At 46.5% G+C, this 19237-nt stretch overlaps 1 long non-coding RNA gene across 3 annotated transcripts in view; it reads left to right on the top strand.

Moving 5' to 3' along the window:
* Window positions 1–1678: 1678 nt before the first annotated feature.
* LOC132597273 (uncharacterized) overlaps window positions 1679–19237 on the top strand; it is a 318142-nt gene continuing 300583 nt past the window's right edge. Inside the window, exons 1-2 of one of the 3 annotated variants that reach the window (XR_009563801.1) lie at window positions 1679–1788; window positions 2158–2265. This is a non-coding gene — a long non-coding RNA (uncharacterized lncRNA). Of the gene's footprint in view, window positions 1844–1976; window positions 2266–19237 lie in introns of those variants that run through there. The other 2 variants (XR_009563802.1, XR_009563800.1) reach the window with 2 other exon arrangements.

Raw genomic sequence — 19237 nt, forward strand, 5'->3', positions numbered from 1 at the left:
GTCCGATCCCAGGACGGTCGAGATTTCTGTAGGGTGCCAGCGGCCTGAGTCTGGATCTCTAGAGCCTAGAGAGTGAGAACGTGGGTCCGGAGACCCGCTTGTTTGGAGCCTATGCTTCGAGGTGTTGTCACCGCAATGCCTACGTCAGCCTATAATAAAAACAACAGCGGAAGTAACACTGACAACACACTAGTAAATGTTTATTGTGCTCTTTCTCTAAGCGCTTTGCATTCACAGTCCCATATAAAACGAACGAACCAAAACCCTCATTTGAAACAGATTGTACTTTTATGTCCATTTTAGAGATGAGGAAACAGAGGGCTGGGACATTAATTAGGATCCCTCAGCTAGGAAGTGGCACAGCAGATAATAGGATCAGCGAGCCCCCGAAGGACCCACTGTTCTCCTTGCCTGAGCTGCTTCTCCCCTTCGGCTTTGGGGAGGCTGGGGCAGTTCAGATAGTGCCTCCCCCTTCTCCGCCCCCTCAGGATCGCTGAAGTCAAGTCTTCAGTACTAATCCTTGCTCTCCCTGATCTCTCTGTCCTCTTTCCCACCCATGCCCCAAACCCCCTGCAATTTGAGGGGTTGTCTTTTGGATTTAGACTAGGATGGGCCAGGCCCAACTCGCTAAATCCTTCTGAAAACCTGCCCCTTCACAACCAGTTCCTCAGCCTAGAGAGTTGCAGTGATTCTAGGACAGAGTCCATCCGGAGGCCTTCCCGGAGGTGGTGGCCTAACTTGCAAACCAAACTAAATCCTGTCAGGGCTGACTCTGAGGGATGGGGTCCTGGGTGCCTTCCGACCCCACCTCCCATCTCGAGAGGAAGAGCCCCAGGTGTTAAGTCCTATCATCTGTTTTTACTGCCCCCACCCCATTTCTCTGCTTAGCCAACATCTGACTTCAAGAACAAGGTTCATATAGGATGCATATTAATTTCACAAGTCCCTTTCCGAGTCGGTAAGGAGCCACTGTGGCCACTCCAGTCTGTTCCTTTTTGACGCCCAAGGATATTTTAGGGAATCTTTAAGAAATCTGCTGGGACTCTAACTAACTCCATGTGGGTTGGGATCGCAAAGGAGGAATCCATGAGGGCACAAAGCTGAGGAATGAGCCAAACTCTTCTGATATTCCACGATTGTGGGGTGCGGGGTGAGGGGTGGTCAGGAGGGGTGGGATGAATATTTGTCCTTATATTCAAAGGCCTTAGCTGTCAAAGGCTGCGGCATTTGAATCAAGAACATGATGATGGGCCACAACAAGCAGGCCTACCGCCTTCCAAGTTAGCTTCTCTAGACTGCGTACGCTGGAAAGTTTAACTCTATTATCAAAGGGGAAATTGCAAAGTGACTTCTGCAAATCCCAAGACAGGGTCTCACCAGCAGCTCTGGGGTGAGGAACCAAAAGAAAGGTGGAAAAAAGAGCGGGGGAAATCAATTGAAAAAAAAAATAAAGATACACGCGGGATTAAATAAACTAAGAAGTCCAGCCGGCGGAATTCCAGATCTGGGTTTTGAAACCGAGAGAGTCTCTCTACCTTTGGCCATCTGGCTGTTTTAAGCTCTGCCCCATGCTGTATGATTTTAGCTGAAAATCTCTTCCGTTGCAGTTTCGCTTTTATTGAATTCATCAAAAGCAAACTTTCCCTGAGTTTTTTTTAAGAAGGCTAAAATAATACGCCGACCACTGTGACATTCTCCGCGCCCAGGCCATTTTTCATAACGCCGCGGATCCGCTTTTGTGCCTCTGAGGCGACTAAACAGATGAATAACGAGCAAAGTCTCCCGAAAGTAAGCTAGCAGCTTTTCTCAGCTCGAAAAAAGTTAACTGGAATGAGAGGTGCATGTAAGAATTCACACCCAAAGATGGGGGCCACACTTTTATTACTCTGAATGACAACGACGTCTTTTTAAAAGCAACTAACTCTCACCCCCGCGCGCGCGCACACACACACACACACACTCACACACACTAGCACATTTGCGCACACAAACCACACAAACTTTAAGCCTCGTGAAGCTGCCCAGGTGGTGTTTAGGAAATTTTGGTAAAGAAAGAATGAAGAAGTATTTGAGGCAGATTCTAGCTGGCAAGATGTGAGAAGGGTAAAAGCCGGTTTTATTTAGTTTTGTTTGTTTATTTTTATTTTTACATTGCAGCTAGTTTGAAAGTTGGTTTCTGGCAAGAGGAAAGAAAAGGCTGCAGCACTAAAGGAAGAATCAAAGTGTTAAAAGGACGCTCAGAATGTAGTATTGTGGCAGGTCGGGGTAAGTTACTTTTTTTTTTTTTTTTTCCTGTTTTCTCTTTGGTTTTGGAACGCAGTAAAAATGCACTTCGGGGAGAGTTTTCCTGTTGGTTTTAGGGAAGATAAAACTAACTCCAGGCTCCCTCCTGGGTTGGTTGCCTCCCGCGACTTTGCTCTGGTTTTGCGGGTGTTTTACAGGGAGGCGCTTTCTTCTCGAGCCCTGTCATCACTGTCCCAGAAGCCCTGGAGCCCTGAGTGCCGGGGTTTGGAGAGCCTCTCCGGCGGCAGAGGCAACAAGTCCTGGCCTCTAGCCCCGGGCGAGAGCCGCGCCGCTCCGCTCCGCTGTTGAGCCAGGGGCCCGCCTCGCAGGAATGAATTTTGCACGTGTAAACTCTTTGCCTGTGGACGCGCACAGCTGCGACCCTCGGGTTGATCAGCGGAAAAAACTCTTCCCTTAAATGGACGGTTTGGAAAAACTCAGCCATTGGTTCTCGCCAGATGATTATTGATGCAAAGTAAACCCTAGGGTTGGAGCGCGCGCGCGTTTGTTTAACCCTAAAAGTATTCCACTTCCGAGTTGCTCAAGCTGACATCCACTCGAAATCGTTTGTATTTTTTTTTCCAGAGATTGGAAAAATAACTAGGAATGATCTGTGGGAGATGGCGTAGACATGTATTAGTGAGAGGCATATCTCACCGGAAAGCGATGCCCCGTGTTCGCTGAACTGTTTGAAAGTGGCCCCAAGGAAACTGGAAAGGCGGCTCCCAGCGCGCGCGCGCGCCCTTTTCCACAAACATGTGTTGCAAATGCGTAGTTTTATGCACTTTCCTGTCACGAACCCGCGGCTCTGGGATTCGGTTTTGTGGTTTGAATAATATTATTGGTCTGCTGTATATTTCATGACACCAATATTTAGGCACCCGGACAGAGTGGTCGTTCATCCAAGCACTAAACAGCGACTTGCAAGCATCTGCCGTGAGCCAGATTTTATTTATTATTTTTAGGTCACCCCCTACTCAGGAAAGTGGAATAAACACGTGCTGCGCCAAAGGTTGGGCAGAGGTGATCCACATGTTGGCAAACACGTCTTTGCCAGTTATTGCCGAGGAAGCCCAGAGAAATGGACTTAGGCAGCCAGAGAGAAGTTGACAAGAGAGCTAGCTGATCGCGGAGCGGAGGCGATTTTTTCATTAGCAGGCGCGACTCCTGCGCTTGGGTCTGGCGGGGCGAGCATATAAAATGCAACTTTTGCCCCATTGGTTCGCTAGGTGAATTAGCACATACTGGGACTGAACAGTCCTTGACCTTTGCCTTTATGTTTGCACAAATGTTTGCCTAAAACACAATCGGCCTTGACAAGGGAGCATGCTACCGTGTGACACTGCCTATTCACCAGATAGATGTTCCCTGCCACACACGACCCAGAGCAGCCTTTTAAATAGCTTAGGTATTTGTACAAACCGTATAAATTAATGTCGGATGATTGCTAGTTGCTGGTTAAATAGAAGACAATTTGGGTGTGGGATACACATCTCTCTCTGGTCTTTTTTTTTTTTTTTCCTTCAAAAAAGTCGATAAGATAATCAGGAAACAAAATTGGTAGTGGAGGAAAGTTTATATTTGGGGGAATCAACAGATTCTAGTTTGATCACATCCATGGCACAAGACTGTAGTTGTCTTACAAATGACTTTTCCACAAGGATGGGGAGTAGATGGAGGGAGAGGAACGGTGGTGGGGAGAACTGAGGGACTAATGCTCAAGACAGTTGGTAATGGGGAGGTTTGGGAAATGAACCCGAAGATCCTGGAGGATTTATTGTTCCTGGAGGAGCCATGAGAGTCCAGAAGCTCTTGGGGCCCCTGGGAACCCTGTGGGACTGGGGAAGTTTTCCCAATTCCTGAGCTTTATGGTTCTGAATACTTCCTCCAATAAAACTAAATACTTTAGCAGGTGGAGAAAAACATCTTGTAAAAGTCTAAAATTGGTTTAAACCCTCTTTTTAAGCCCCGCATTGTAGATCAGAAATGATTTAGAGGGCTGGGCTGCCTTTCTCTGAACTTTGACATAGAGGAAAAAATGAACTTCCCTTGGCTGTGTTTTCTAGCTGGGTTCAGAATTTTCCACATTCCTTTCTTTACCATCAAGGTGGCAAAACCTCACCAATTTCCACGGCTTAATTTCTGGGGCAGATAGAGCTGCAGAAATGCAGAGGACAAATTAAAAAGAACAGGGTCATTTGCAGTACTCTCTTTAAGGAGTGTCATTCCTTTGGGTGAGAGGAGTGCTTACTTTGTTCCAAAAGGGTGGAGTTGACCAGGGCAGCACCAGCTCATGCCACGACCCGGGTATGAAGATTTGAATGTCTGAGAGCCTCTATGATTTCTCCAAACACTGGCCAGGTTTCTTTTAACCGTCTGCAGGTAGAGAGGAGGGTGGGTCACCAGTTCTCCTTGGAAGCCCCTTCTCATGGTCTCTGGGCAGAATTTACTTTCTCTCCCTGGTAGGCTGTGGGTCAGAGCAGGGGGAAGTTTGCTTAACAAAAGCTTTGTTCCACATAGAATTTTGGTGTAGCACAAAAGTAGCAGAAAGGTATAAACAAGTCCAGAATGCAAAAGAGAAAGGTATATTTGAGAACAAGCACCTTGCAAAGAATTGGAATCAGGAGAGGCTTAAAAGAATAGTAGACATAAGTGATATAGAAGAAAATGAAGGAGACTCCCTCTATTTTTGAATAATTTCCCCTTAAGAATTTTTTCATGAATAGGTAGATTTGTTAGTTTATCCTTATTATTTAATTAATAATGTGGTGGGTCTGAGCCATTTCAAAACAGTTCTGTAAGTTTCACAGAAAAGAATGTGAATGTGTATTTTGACTTTAGGCTTAGAAATGTAGGAAATTGGATACACATAGAAATCATACTTAAGTCCTCAGAGGATATATACTTGTTTTCTTAAACTTATAATCATTTTAACGATTTTAAAAAAATTGTTTCATTTAAAAGTAAAACGACTCTAGGTATTCTCTTTTCTCTCCCTGCCCTTCTCACCCATTCCCCAATCTTTTAGAGAATTTAGAAATTAAAGATATAGAAATGCACATTTTAGGCCTCTGTCTTTTGAGATATTCTACAATGACATGGAGGAAGCAAGGCAGTAACATGTTTCTAGCCTCCAGCAATATGTTTCCAGCCATCCTATAGTTGTACTTAGAAGTGTACATGTTGTAGATGAAGTTTGTTCAGGCTCATGGGTGAATTGGGACCTAGAATCCACAACCCATGATAATGAATATAAAAGACTTAGGTTCAAGTCTAGTTGTTGTAAAAATCAGTTTAGGAATTCAAGAAATTTCCAGTTTGCTGAGTTTTAAATAGATAACATCTAACACATCTAGTTAGAAAAAATATCTGTTATATAAAATATATTTCACATATATTCTAGTTATCAAAAATTATTTAGTCTATGTGTTCATTTAGTTATTCAAGTATAATGAATCAAATTGAAGAGAGATGATCAATTCGATCTATTGCTGGACGACATCTAGAAAGTGTGCATTTCTGGCCAAAGCTAAAATACCATTAAATATTTATACTGTGAAATCTGTAGGTGGTCTTATCTGGCAGTGTTCAAGACAACATATAGTAATTTATTGATACAAATGAAGACACAGCATAATTGCCAAAACCATTCTTATTCAAGTGAATAACACAACTTTAATGGAGAAGGAGGAAAATTTTTTATCATTTCTGAAAATAGAGCTTTTATAGTAATGTTATTTTCCTTAGAGCAAAAGAAAATATGTAAAATTAGTTTATAACTATATTTGAGAAATTAAGGTTAACTGGTTTATTCTTCTGAGTTGAGTAGTTCAGAAAATCTCTGCTGAAAATTTATTTGCATATGAAATTCACATTCATTAAACGTAAAATGATTGCATTTGGCTGACACTAAAACTGTAACATCTTTTAGATGGTTCTATAGTATTCATTAACTTCTGTTAATAATATTCTTACTGACAACTATAAAATGACATCTGCCAGAATCTGTGAAAGTTTTTATTTTACTCTGCAGTGAGATTAAAGTGAAAAAGAAAAGTTAGGTTTCAGGTGCTGGAGATAGCACCCCAGACTTTCCTCCCATTCTATCCCCTCACAGATAATTCTTTTCCACTAATATGTGCAGAGGTGGTTTATATTGTCTTAATAATCCTCAAAAATTACTTGTTATTAAATTCCATTCTACCCAGCGCGTGAAATCTTACAGATGGTTTGGAGGCATGTGAATTTTACTATTAACGACCGAACTTGAGTTGAAATAGCCCAAATATGCCACCTCCAGGCATTGTGTTTGTGCATGTGAATAGTCAGGCTGTGTTAAAGTCGGGGTTCAGAGACCACCTGGTTGGTGACAAGTCTAGGTTTTCTTGGTACAGAAAAAGAGAGTCCTTCTCACCTCCATCTTGATACACAACCTCTGACCAAATAAATTGTGCTCCTATTTCCAACGCCTATTGCATCCGACATCAGGCCCTAATAACCTAGTCCTGGCAAAGAGAACAGCGAGGCTGGGGCAATACTGAGCCGGGCTTGGGTGCCAGAGGGCATTTGGAAGGGGCCACGCCAAGCTTCGCCCAAGAAGTGAGATTTAAGACCTGGATAAGCAGAGATTGTTCCTATGGACGGTCGTGGAAAATCCCGGACGTCGAGCAGTCTGGGCCCCCATTTTAATCCTTTCTTTCTTTCTTTCTTTCTTTTTTTTGTTAAAGTTGTGAATTCAGAGTTAAGGAGGAGGGAACGGTAAAATCATCGGAGGGGCGCGCAGGGGCCCAAGCCCCGGGCCCCGGGCAAGCGCCCACACCTGCACGGTCTGGGAACCACGTTCCCACCTGACATTTCAGGAGTTCCCTTAATTTGCCAGCAGCGCTCAGCGGAGCGCCTGCGTTAATCAGTTACTCTCAGACGCACATCCCCCCAGGGAGCGAGCGAGGTGGGTACAGCGAGCGTGCGGAGAGGTGGGGCTCCCTCTCGGATTTATCTCAGTGCCGGCTGGTGGGGGAGCGAGGGGCCGGGAGTAAGGTTCTCCTGGCTCCCGACGCGGTCGCTCACGCTTTTCGGATCCCTGTTCATTTGCATTCCCCGCCCCCCGCAGCAGCCCGTGAGACCAACCCTGCACCCCGGCCGGCTCCAACCTCCCCACTCAGCTTCTCCGACACCTCACACCCTCTCACCCTTTCCTACCGCCTCAGTCCTTCACATACCCTCTCCTTCTCACGCTCCTTCCCAGCTCTCCCCAGTGCCCCCCCCAGCCCTTTGACATTTTTCTTCCTCTCACCCCCTTCCACGCAAACCCACAAGCCCCGCATATGTCCTGCACTCTCCTTACTCCTCTCACCTGTCTCATACTCTTCACCACCTCACCCCCCTTCGCGCCATACCCCGTCATACTCCTACACACCCTCTCACAACCCCCCAGACTCCCCTTACCCTCTGACCTCTGCACCTCCCTGATCCTTTTACATCGGTCACTCCGCTCTCCTGCCTTCACACCTCATCCTCCACTCTCCTCACATGCCTCCTGGCATTGCTCCCACTTCGTGTACCCGCTTGATTCGCATCTCCCACACCACTCACGCGTACCCCATACTCAGACTCCTACTCTCAGGTACACAAGCCAGACCCTCAAACTGCTTTTCGCAGTTTTTGAGGTATTTGAGCACCCCTGTCTCTGTTTTGGAGAAGCTAACTTCCAGCCTCTTGCCCTCCAATCCCTCCTCCCTCCACACCAGAGGTTAGTATCTCCCCTGTCCCGTTCTGGACTTGTCTTTGGAGAAGAGGACATGGCTGCCTCCGTTTTCACCCATGAGGAGCAGCTGGAAGCCAGTCCTCTGATTTGGCTTCTCTGCTCCCAGTTTTCAGCTTCAGGGAGCTTTTCCTGGACTCTCCTTCCAGATTTGTCTCCCGAATTCAGAGACACAGACTCAAAAGTGCAACCCTTCCATCATCAGGGTGGGAGACGGGGTCCTTTAAACTGATGGTTCTTCAACTCGATCAAGCTTCAGAATCACTCAGTCTGTTAAAAAACAAAACAAAATAAAACAACCAGAGATTGCTGGGCCCCACCCCCAGAACTTCTGATTCAGTAGACCTGAGATAGAACCAGAGAATTTGCATTTCTAATGAGTTCCCAGGTGCTGCTGAGGCTGCTGCTCTGGAAGCACATTTTGAGGAAATTTAATGTCTCAGCAGTATGAAGGGTTAGAAGACAGAGGGAGGTCCAAAGAACATAGACATTCAAGAGCAGAATGGTGCTGTCTAGACGGGAATAGTGCACTAAACTTTGCCCAAGCCAGAAGATACTTTGGAAGTATGAATTCATTCTGATGAAGGTTTAGTTTCTCAGAAAATGACCAAATCATCTTCATGGTTAGGGCTTCTTCCATGAGAGGAAGGGGAAAAAGAAAAACAGGTTGTGTCCAGGACACGTCTTTTTCCTAAGCTCTCAGTGTACATTTTTCATGAGGCTAATGGTGCTTAGAACTGGGGGGAATTGGGTCTTGGGTCACTGAAATGCTAGTCACTCTGGGTAGCTTTACTGTTTGTGAGCCTTGGGGTGTGTATGTGTGTTAAAGGGTTTGCTGACTACCTTTGTGGTTAAGCTTCATTCTAAATGGATAGGAGGACTCGGGCCCTACAGAATTACCTTCTCTAGCCTGGGTAGTGGTTACCATGGTTACTTCCTGGTCCTTCGCCATCTGCTTGTGAAGAAGCATCATAGACCTCTCCCTTCGGTCCTTCTTGAAGGCTGGAACGTGGCCCAGAAACTTTTAGCCAGTTCATGTTCTAGGGAATGGTTGTCTTAATTTATTTGGAACTGCAAATGTATGTGTATAAAGGAGGAAAAACATAAAAAAAAAGAAAATCCCTCAAATTCAACTTTCTTAGTGTGGATATGTGTGTGTCTATATGATATGCTTAACCAGTTAGAGAATACGTACCATAAGCGGTTATGATGCTAGGCAATAGTTTATTTTAGATTTGGGTTTACTTGACAATATAAATCCCCAATCCTGGTCACTTGGGTCAAGAATATCTCTGTACATTTGCTCCCAGCTGATTTGGCCAACTGTTTTCAATCTCATTTTCTCTAGGTTTAGTGACCAAGGCAGAAATTTCTAGTCTGCCTTTGGCGACTATGGGTCTGGTCTAGGGATTAGAGTTCTGTGATCTTGACTAGAGTTTGTATAGCCCTTTCTGAGTTCATAAATCCTTAGCAACACTTCAACACCCCCAAATTTCCCATCGTATCTCCTCATGTTACAAATAACTATACTGTTCCAATATGCATTAGGAAAAACCTAATTGTACTAACATGTTTCTCTTATAATCCTGTTATTAAAAATGACTGGAATTTTGCTAATGCATAGCTTTTTTTCCTGGTTTGAAAAAAAAGTTAATCTTGTCAAACGTCCCTTTGCTAGCACATTTTCTTAGTTGTATTCTAGCCCAAAACATTACAGACATTACTAAAATGTTTCAAGCGATCAGCAGCATACCAGCTCCTTGAGAAATGCTGTTAGACATCAACTACCGAAACAATCCAATCATTCAGATTTTTAAAGATTTCAAGTTGGTCTTGCTTTCCTTTCTCCCACTATAAGATCTCTGTATATTATTCTCTATTTTATTGAAAATTGGAGCTTTACCCGATTTTATTTTATTTTATTTTAAAATAAATTTATTTATTTTTGGCTGCGTTGGGCCTTCGTTGCTGCGCTCGGGCTTTCTCTAGTTGCAACGAGCGGGGGCTACTCTTCATTGCGGTGCACGGGCTTCTCATTGCGGTGGCTTCTCCTGTTGCGGAGCACAGGCTCTAGGCACGCGGGCTTCAGTAGTTGTGGCACGTGTGCTCAGTAGTTGTGGCTCGCGGGCTCTAGAGCACAGGCTCAGTAGTTGTGGCGCTTGGGCTTAGTTGCTCCACGGCATGTGGGATCTTCCCGGACCAGGGCTCAAACCCGTGTCGCCTGCTTTGGCAGACGGATTCTTAACCACTGTGCCACCAGGGAAGCCCCCAACTTTATTTTAAATTGGAGCTTTTAAATATAGAAAGCCAGAGGTTGCCAAAGGAATTGGATACTTAATATTTAATCCAAACTGAGTAGAATTTTGAAGTATATAAAGTTCACTTATTAACTTTAAATTGAGATGAATGTAATACAAACCTATTTGTGTTTCCTTCTATCTAACTAGAATATTCATTGGGACAAAATCAATCTATAAACATGTTGTTTGCGTATTAGACCCAGATGTAACCAGTTCAATTAATATTGCTACTATATTTAAGTCGTGAGTGATGAAAGTATTATCTAAAGAAATGCTTCAAGTATCTCAAGGTTGAGGTTCTTACAGTGGTCTTGGTATGGGGAAAATGGCCCAGGTATGTTTTGGCTCAGAGATGTCTCTCCAGAAATATATTGTGGCAAATGACATCTGACCATTATAATAATATTGTTACTGTCACGTTGGGAAAAAAACCTCGCTGAATTTAGTGTCCATTTACAGATGGTTTGGCATTTCCCCCAACTCTCTAATCATCCTCTATGACAAAGTATGGCTGTTGATTGTTTCTTGACTTTTGGTGTCTAACCATTCCCTCCGGGCTGGGTAAACCCCTCTTCTGCCCCCTAGCGGAGGGTTTGATGGTGCACCAGGAGCAGGACAACCAGTGATTATTTATGGATCAGCTGCTGTGTGCCAAGCACTGTGGAGGAAGCTGAAGAGTGTCCAGATCTGGGCAGAGTCCACTGCCACACAGGGGCTTTGTGAGATGCTTTAGGATTGAGCTTATATTCTAGCTTTGGGTCCTTGTGGCTCCTCACCTGGGGGTCTCTTCAGAACCCTGATCTCACCCATGTTGCACTTGGAGCCTGACAGGATGCATCTCTGGCCACCAGAAGCTCCTAGCTACAGCCAGTTTGAGACGGAAAGTCTGGCTGCCCCTTGGCGGGCCTGTTTATAATTTGCGTCCTCGTGTATAGAGCTGTCCAGTTTGACCTGTAGTTACAACCAATCCTGGATCAGTATTGTCAGACCTCGGTTCCACCACACTCTGTTTGAAGAGCCCCATTTTGTGCAGTGGCAGCCACAACAAAACCCAACTTTCCTCTGTGACTTTGTTCTTTTGATTTTTAATAGATCAAAGACGTGGAGGGAGGAAGGAAAAGCAGGGGAGGGGGAAAAAGAGAGGGGGTAGGGATTGTTGTCGTGTCAAGATGCAGCGCCCATTTGAGGCCACTAGCCCCATTAGAAGGGAAAAGTGCACGTAAAAGGGCGAGAAACCTGCGCTCGGCGCGGCATTGTTCGGGAGATCCGAGCTGCGGCGGCTGCCGCCACCACCATACAGTAGAGTCACCATGGCAACGCAACCTGCTGCTGCCGCCGCCAAAGTTGAAGGCGCTTGAAAGGGCTTGAAGAGACCAGAATCACAACCCTATTTCAGTTCCCCGTGAACAACGGGGCGAAAATGAAGCAGAGAAAGAAAGGAGGAGGAAAGGAAGAAAGAGAGGACGAGGGGAAGGGGGGGTGGGGGCGGAGAGAGTGAGAGACAGAGGGAGAGAGAGAGAGAGAGACACGGAGAGAATACGAATGAATGAGGGAGCGAAAGAGAAGAGAGAATATGAGAGAGAGGGAGGGAGGGGGAAGGCCAAGAGAACCCCCCCCCCAGGCCAATGAATGCTGGCATTGTCCCTTCTTTTTTGAATCTGATTTACCATATCATAACCCCCAGGAAGAAGAAAACATCAATATCCCGAAGGAATGGAGATGTTTCTATGGAAAACCTAAGAATTTTAGTCCATAACAGATCTGGTGTAAAAAAAAATCAAAGAGATCAAAGGCAGAGCTCCCTGGAGTATAGATGCGTCTCTGAATTAAAGATAGACGATGCAGACTACAAAGTACTTTTTTCTTCTTTATTTAGTCCTCTGTTTCCATTTCAAGGGAGGAACTAGCCTCGTCATATCTGAGCTAGACCGTCATTGAGAACACGGTCTTGAAGGGGAATAAAAGGAGTGAGAGAACCAGGAACTCTGCTTCCCCTGCCCCAGCCTGGTTTCCAATCATCTTCCAGAGTGGGTGTCAGAGGAGGCGTCCTCCTGGCCCCCCTCGCAGAAGGAGCTCCTGGCAAAAATCCACCCTCACTCACCCTCAGTCCTACAGGGGCACTTAGGAAAAATGAGATCTGCTGAAATTAGGGGGAAGGGGAGTTGTGTCAGGCTGGCTTCTTGCCTCACCAAATTAAGCTCAGGACAATCAAGGTCGTGGTATGCAGTTCTGGGGTGCAGAGGAGACAGCAGGAGCTTTAGACCTAGATGTGGACTGGGGGGGTATAGAACACCCTGGGCCTGGGGATTTTAGGGCAGCCCCACTAGTTGTCTTTGCAGTTGTGGGTTCCTGGCAGCTCTTCCGAGAGAGAGGCCGGCCAAAGGGGAAGACTTTCAGAGGGGCAGTTCAGTGAGGTAACTCCTTCCTTATAGCCCCTTAATTTGCACATCTAAGAAACAAATTCTAAATGTTTTTCAGATACTCTTGGCAAGAAAGACTAGCTGACTTCCACTTTTCCTTTTTAAATCTAAGGCAAGTTGCAAAGTCAGGGCTGGATATTCCAGGGTGTATCAGTAGAAGAGCATGGAAAGGAATAGACCAGCAGCAGTCCTAGATGAATGTCTTGTTCACGTGCACAAAGAGAATTCTCTGGCCTGGCCTGCGCTGGGTGTGTGCGTGTGTGTGTGTGTGTGTGTGTGTGTGTGTGTGCGCGCGCGCGCGCGCGGGCTCTGACAAGGCTGCTCCCATCCGCGGAGCTGCTTGTGGGCTTGCTGTCCTTCTTCAGGACCTTGTGGCTGGGACATTAAAACGATAAATTTTCAAAAGCTGGAGACTCTCCGCTTCCTCTGGAAAGAAGCGAAGAAAATCAGCCAGACGGCCTGGACGTGTGTGTGGGGAGCTAAGCCTCCAGAGGCCGCGCGCCTTTGCCCCGCGAGTGCCCCCTTCAATTTCTCCAAAGCCAACGCCAGCAGACGAATATTAGAGAAGTCAATTAAGCTGTTTGCAAACACGCGAGGGCCGGAGCGGACCACGGAGGGGAGAAAGCCGGTTCCCCGGGTGGGATCAGCATCTGTACCGGCTGCCAGCGGCCCCAGGGTCAGGCCCGACACTAAGTAAACAGTGCCGCGGCCGAGGGGCTCCTTTGTAGCGACCGCAGCTGTCCAGCCGCGCATTGTCTGGCCAGGGCTGGAGACTCCTTCGCTGCCCCGGCGCCAACTCTGTGCACAAAAAACAGACCAGAGCGGGCTGCACACATCACCTCCCATCTCCCCCTAGGCCGCCAGGGCTTGTCTTCCGTCTCTCCTTCAGCAGCCCAGCCTCTCTGGACATTTTTGCTCCTTAAGTAACTGAGCACGGGTGCAAAAAATCCAGAACCTGGGGAAGAATGGGGTGGGGGTGGGTGAAGGCAAAAAGACCCCCTCCCTTCCCAAGAATGGGGGTAAGAAGTACATTATTGCAGAACAAAGGAATAGAAGGTTGGAAATCCCAATAAACCTGAAAGCAAGAACTATCTTGTTAAACAGGGGATCTCTGTTTATCCTGAGTTGTCTGTCTTGGATAAGTTGGTGTATGTGTGGGAAGACAGAAAGCGGGGGCGGGGGTGGGGAGGTGGAAGGGACTAGGGTAGTACCATTCCCTGAACTGTGGTGTAAGACGGTTGGTCTCGGGTCTTGGGCTCACTCAGGGGACACGACAGAAATGCCCCAAGGGTTCAGCCGCCTGGGTGGCACTTTGCAGGCCTGAATTTCTGCTAAGGATGAAAATCGAAATTACAACACCCTCTCCCCATAACACCTGCTCTCCCCCCACCCAGCAAGGGTGGGGAGGGTGCTGGAAGCACTGGGGAGGGGTAAAGGGAGCACAGGATCCAGAGTTTTAAACTGGTATTGTCCGGTTCAAACTCTCCCAGGGCAACAGGAGGAGCTTGCTAGGGTGAAATGACTTCTCCCTCCTAGAGCCCAGAGCAAGAGGGGTTGCAGGCTGAGGGGAAATTTGCCGAGCAGCTAGAACTTGATGGAAGTACAGGAGTGGCTCCTGAGATGACGCCTCTTACAGCTTCCAGACCCATCGCCACCCAAACACGTTCTTCGGACTCTGTGGCTCCCACTCAAGAGGGATCTGTGGGACACACTTCTCGGAATTACGTTTTGAGCGGCCAAGTCCAAGGCCTGTCCAGCCGTCTGGGGCCAGCCTTTCGGGCCCTCACTGAACCCAAAGTCAACAAAGTGTTTCAGATCCTCAGAGAGTCAAACGTGAGCCGCCTGAACCAGAGTGATGCACAAGTCCAGAGCTGTGGCTAACGACACTTGCCAAAGAGTCAGCCACTTACCTCCTTGCTCTGGGGGAAAAAAAAAAAAAAAAGTGTTGGCTGCACTTCTCTTGGTGTTTGGCGCTAATTCCCTCATGATCCCTTTTCTCCATTTCGAGAAAAAAAATATTAAATTCCATTTTGAATAACAACGGTCTCCCGGACATTGGAGAATAAGACCATTCATCTGGCTTAGGAAGTTGGAGGCAAAAGGGTACCAAAAATTTAAAACGCTGTCAGGGTGTTGCTGCTGAAAAATCCTCTAGCACCTGACTGAATAAAAACCTTTGACTCTAGAGAGTCAAGTGCTTCAAGCACTCAAGCTCCTGCTACGGCTCCAACAGTGCTCAAGAATTTGTATTGTTTTCAGCTTTTTTTTTTCTTAGACGACCGAGAGAATAGTAGAGGGTGAAGTGAAGGCCAGAGTTTTGAGAAGCAGAAGCTACAAAGTTCCTGAGATACAAGTGTGCGGACGGGAAGCCTTGAGGTCCCAAGCCCATCCAAGCTGAATCGTCAAAGTTTAATTAACACGAAGAATGAATGAGTTTTAAACATTCTGACATTGGCTCTAATTGCTTTTGTGTGTGTGTGTGTGTTTTTTTTTTGTTTTTTTTTTTTTTTTGTGGTACGCGGGCCTCTCACTATTGTGGCCTCTCCCGTTGCGGAGCACAGGCTCCGGACGCACAGGCTCAGCGGCCATGGCTCACGGGCCCAGCCGCTCCGCGGCATGTGGGATCCTCCCGGACCGGGGCACGAACTCCTGTCCCCTGCATCGGCAGGCGGACTCTCAACCACTGCGCCACCAGGGAAGCCCTTGTGTGTGTTTTTATGTGTGTAAAAAGTTTGTTTGGGGAGGGGGTGTGGAACCTCAAACCAACTACCGGATTCCAGGAAGTCTGTCTTCCTGTTTCCCTAACCAGGAAAACTCTAGGAATTAAAAGGAAACTTTTGAATGAACGCCCGCGCCTCCGGCCCCGGCCCGCTGGGGAGGGGATGCGGCAAGCTCGTTTTTTCTTGTCAGTCAGTGCAGAGTCCTGTGGACAGATGACAAGGGGACCGCGAGCCTCCCAGTACGGTCAGGTGTGAAGAAGCTTTCCAGCAGCCCTCTTCTCAGAACACTCATTTGCAACTTGCAGGGTTTTGTTTTTCATTTTTGTGTTTGTTTGGTGAGACATTTGCCGAGGACAACTCCGATGGCAAATCGTTCCTCAGGCGGTGGTCCAGATTCTTCAAATAGCTGGCGCTCGGGGGCGCGTGTGGCAGAAAAGACTGGAAGCCCCGCCAAGCGATTCAGCCTCAACTCTCCAGACGCTGTGCTTGTCCTCTACGTTGGATGCGAGCCTGCCCTGCTTGCGGGGCTCCCCTATGAATTGGAAAGGATGTGGGGAAATATTGGGTAATGGTGCCCCATCCCCAACAAATACACAGGGTAATTAAAATGACACAGATGCTGGTGTTGGACTTTGCAGTTTCTATGATCATTAAAGCCAGAGACTTAAAAAAAAAAAACTTAATTAAGGCTAATGACGGAGCTTTTCTTCTCCTGAATAGTTGGCGGGTTAAACCAATTAGACACATTCATCAAATTCTTTCCACCAAGTTTTTAGAGACATTAGGATATGTTCTCAATACTGCGCAGAAACTCGCCCGAATGGCTTAGCTGCAGGGCAGGAGGGAGGCTCCCCGACGCAGGTTAAGGAAAAGTGTTCCCTCCATCCCATCCCAGGAGACCTTTTGTGCCGGGGCCGGAGGGTTCAAGCATGGCTTTTTCTAGCGTAGCACTAGTCCTTTTCTCGCCCAACTTCTGTCCCAAAATGTCTCTTAAAATTCACGAAATTTCCGTTCTCAAAGTCCTTCCAAGTGGTCAAGATTCCTGGGTGCGGGAGTGTTTGGCAAAATCTAACTCTTCTTGGAGCAGAATAGAGCCTAGAAAAGGCCAGACTTAAGAACCCTGAGAATGGAAGTCGAATAACAGGAGAATCGTATTAATTCTCCTTTTGCACTTCCCCAGAATCTGCTGCGGAGGCCCGGAGAGGTGTTTCGAAGGGGGCCAGATTTGAGGGGCAGGGGGGAGGAGCCGCAGGGGGAAACGAGTCTGGAGGACCTCCCCACCCAACCCCAAGTACTGAGAGCCACAATAACCTGGCCGCACCAGGTAAGCCCGCCTCGGTGCCAGACGATCGTCCTGAGCAGATTTAAGACCCTTTCCTCAAGTTGGAACTTTGACCCAGCCTAGCCAGGAGAAGTTGAACTTCTAGGGAGTTTTCCCGTGGCCTGCGCTGTCTCGGCCTCCTCTGAATAGAAGTACCAGGTGTTGGCTCAGACCCGGTGCAGTCTGCTAATTTGATCAAGGACTTCCCTTCCATTACCACGGGAGTGATAGGTATCTCTCAAGCTTGAATTTGTGGGGAAGAAAGAGAGACGAGTCAATGCGCTAGGTTCCTACTTCTGGGGGCCACAGGCTTTTCAACAACTGGTGAAAGAGAGTGGAATGAGGCTTCAGAGCCGATCCTGGTATCTAATACGCACCATCTAACATGTGCCCATAGGTGTAATATTTTTATGTATATATATATATATTCGCATTATCTATAGATATTTCTATATCTATTGTATATTTACCTCGCCTAATACCACCTTACTTGATGTATATTAACGTATGCTTTCATTTTCGTTTTATACAAGAGTACATTAAATGACATATGTATGTATATTATGTGGTGTATGTTATATATTAGGATTTATATGTATATATGGTGATACATATTATAGTAGATGTGTATTGCCATTTGGGAACTATATTGTATATAAGAGATGATAATAAAATTGCATGTAGGGACCAACATTATCTAATAGGAAGCGGATTATAAATTGGGTGATATATACTAAACTGGAGACATATGCACATGTTTTTAGAGGGTGTATTTACAAGTTTGCACGATGCAGAGTGAAACCTTTTGAGCTCTAACCCTAGCTGGCCGAGACCAAAACAAGTACCTTCTTATTCATGCTACTCCTAACTTCCCACATCACCTCCACTACCTTGAAATAAATAAGAAAATCACAGAAATAGGTAGACAAGCAAAACACTCCAGCCTCCTCCCCACCGGGCCCCTTGGCCTCAAAGCTAGTTTCTTTGGGTTTTGAGTTTGGTTCAAATGTTCCCTCCGCATGGCGACTTTCGAGGACCAAATTCTGGGGTTCTGAGACCCCGGGACAAGGAGAGCTGGGCAAAAGGCGTGACTCAGCCCTAGTCCTGCCACCGGGAAACATGGTAGTTGACTCTGCGAGGAGTAACATTCAAGGTGAGAGCCAGCATTTAGACTGTTGGGCATATGAGCACAGTTCCTCGGTGGATTTTTCTTTCTTTCTTTCTTTTTTTTTAGAGCTAGCTGTTCTTGAATGTGAGTCTGTGACAGGTTGCAAGTGAAGAGGGGAGCAGGGGAGTGGAAAGTTTGCACAGCTTCGATTTGCAAGAGGAAAAACTTTTTGAACTCTCCACGCAGATGGTGCCAATCCGCCTGTAATCATTTTCCAGCTCCTCCGGAAGCTGCTCTCGAAGCGAAGCCCCAAAGTAAATAAACACCCTCTTCCCCGCTCAAAGTCATGCCTTTAAAGGGAACACCGTCGGTCTAATTACGCTTGAATTATGCAAGGAGCTCGGCGGAGGATGGAACTTTAGACAAATAATTGCGCCATTGTGTGCCGCCGGCGAGCCCGCGCGGCCGCCCTCCACTTTTCATCACTCCGCGCTCCGAAGGCGGCGGGGCTCGCAGCCACCTGAAAACCGCCGCCGGGGGCCGAGCCAGAGACTCCTGCCTAATTAACCTACTTTTCCACCCGGTGGATGTCAAGATTTCAGAAAAAGGGTTGGCGGAGGAAAAAGAGGGACACCGGGGTTTCTCCCCCCCCCCCCTTGGAGTCGAAGCAACTTTGCTTTGCCAAGTGTTGTGATTCCTTGAAAGCTTTTGCAATTCAGGCAAAAAGCTTGAGATGTCCAGGGAATTGCTTGGAAAAACTTCCTAGACTATTAGGGAAGCCTTGAGGAGACTGAACGTTTTGGGAAATGAAAGCTTTGTCTCTGTTTAAGTAGTGATCCAGTAAATCAGCGTGGTCAAACAAGTTGTCAAAAGTGGGGAATAAACGGAGAAAATGTGGAGACCCGCCCCCCAGTAATCTCTAGAGGGAGAGTTGATTTTCCAAATGAGAATGCATTTAAATTCACTTCAGATATAATTTCCTGAATGAGTAGCTAAAGTTAGGGATTTTAACACAGAGAGAGTGTCCTCTCACAAGTTTGGTGAGGGTCACTCTGCTGATCACCGAGCTACAATTCTTTGTGACGTTATACTTACACATCGATTCCCCGTCAAAAGCAGAGATCATCTCCATTTACTTTAATCTGGCTAGGACTGCAACTGTATTCTTAGGACAGGGAGTCACATATTTGGATCATGTGCTCAAAAAAAAAATCTGTCTGTAATTACCTTCAAACCTTATGAGTTCATATGGAAACTGTGCTGAAATAATTGAATAACACACTATTTGGCTTATTGAGTATCTTCTTAAATATTTCCTTACATT

Source organism: Globicephala melas, chromosome 4 (genome assembly GCF_963455315.2).
Source record: "Globicephala melas chromosome 4, mGloMel1.2, whole genome shotgun sequence".
In the NCBI taxonomy this organism is placed as follows: Eukaryota; Metazoa; Chordata; class Mammalia; order Artiodactyla; family Delphinidae; genus Globicephala; species Globicephala melas.